Genomic DNA, 316 nt, shown 5'->3' with positions numbered 1-316 from the left:
AGCAGAGGCCGGGGGCTAGCATGAGGAACGGCCGGAGGGCTAGAGTGAGCAGAGACTGGGGGCTAGAATGAGGAACGGCCGGTGGGCTAGAGTGAGGAATGGCCGGTGGGCTAGAGTGAGCAGAGGCCGGGGGCTAGAGTGAGCAGAGGCCTGGGGCTAGAGTGAGCAGAGGCCTGAGGCTAGAGTGAGGAACAGACGGAGGGCTACAGTGAGCAGAGGCCGGGGGCTAGAGTGAGGAACGGCCGGAGGGCTAGAGTGAGCAGAGGCCGGGGGCTAGAGGGAGCAGAGGCCGGAGGGCTGGGGGGGGGAACGGCCG

Source organism: Sinocyclocheilus grahami, unplaced genomic scaffold, assembly GCF_001515645.1.
Source record: "Sinocyclocheilus grahami isolate Dianchi unplaced genomic scaffold, SAMN03320097.WGS_v1.1 scaffold1028.1, whole genome shotgun sequence".
Taxonomy (NCBI): Eukaryota; Metazoa; Chordata; class Actinopteri; order Cypriniformes; family Cyprinidae; genus Sinocyclocheilus; species Sinocyclocheilus grahami.
This window is presented reverse-complemented; position numbering follows the sequence as displayed.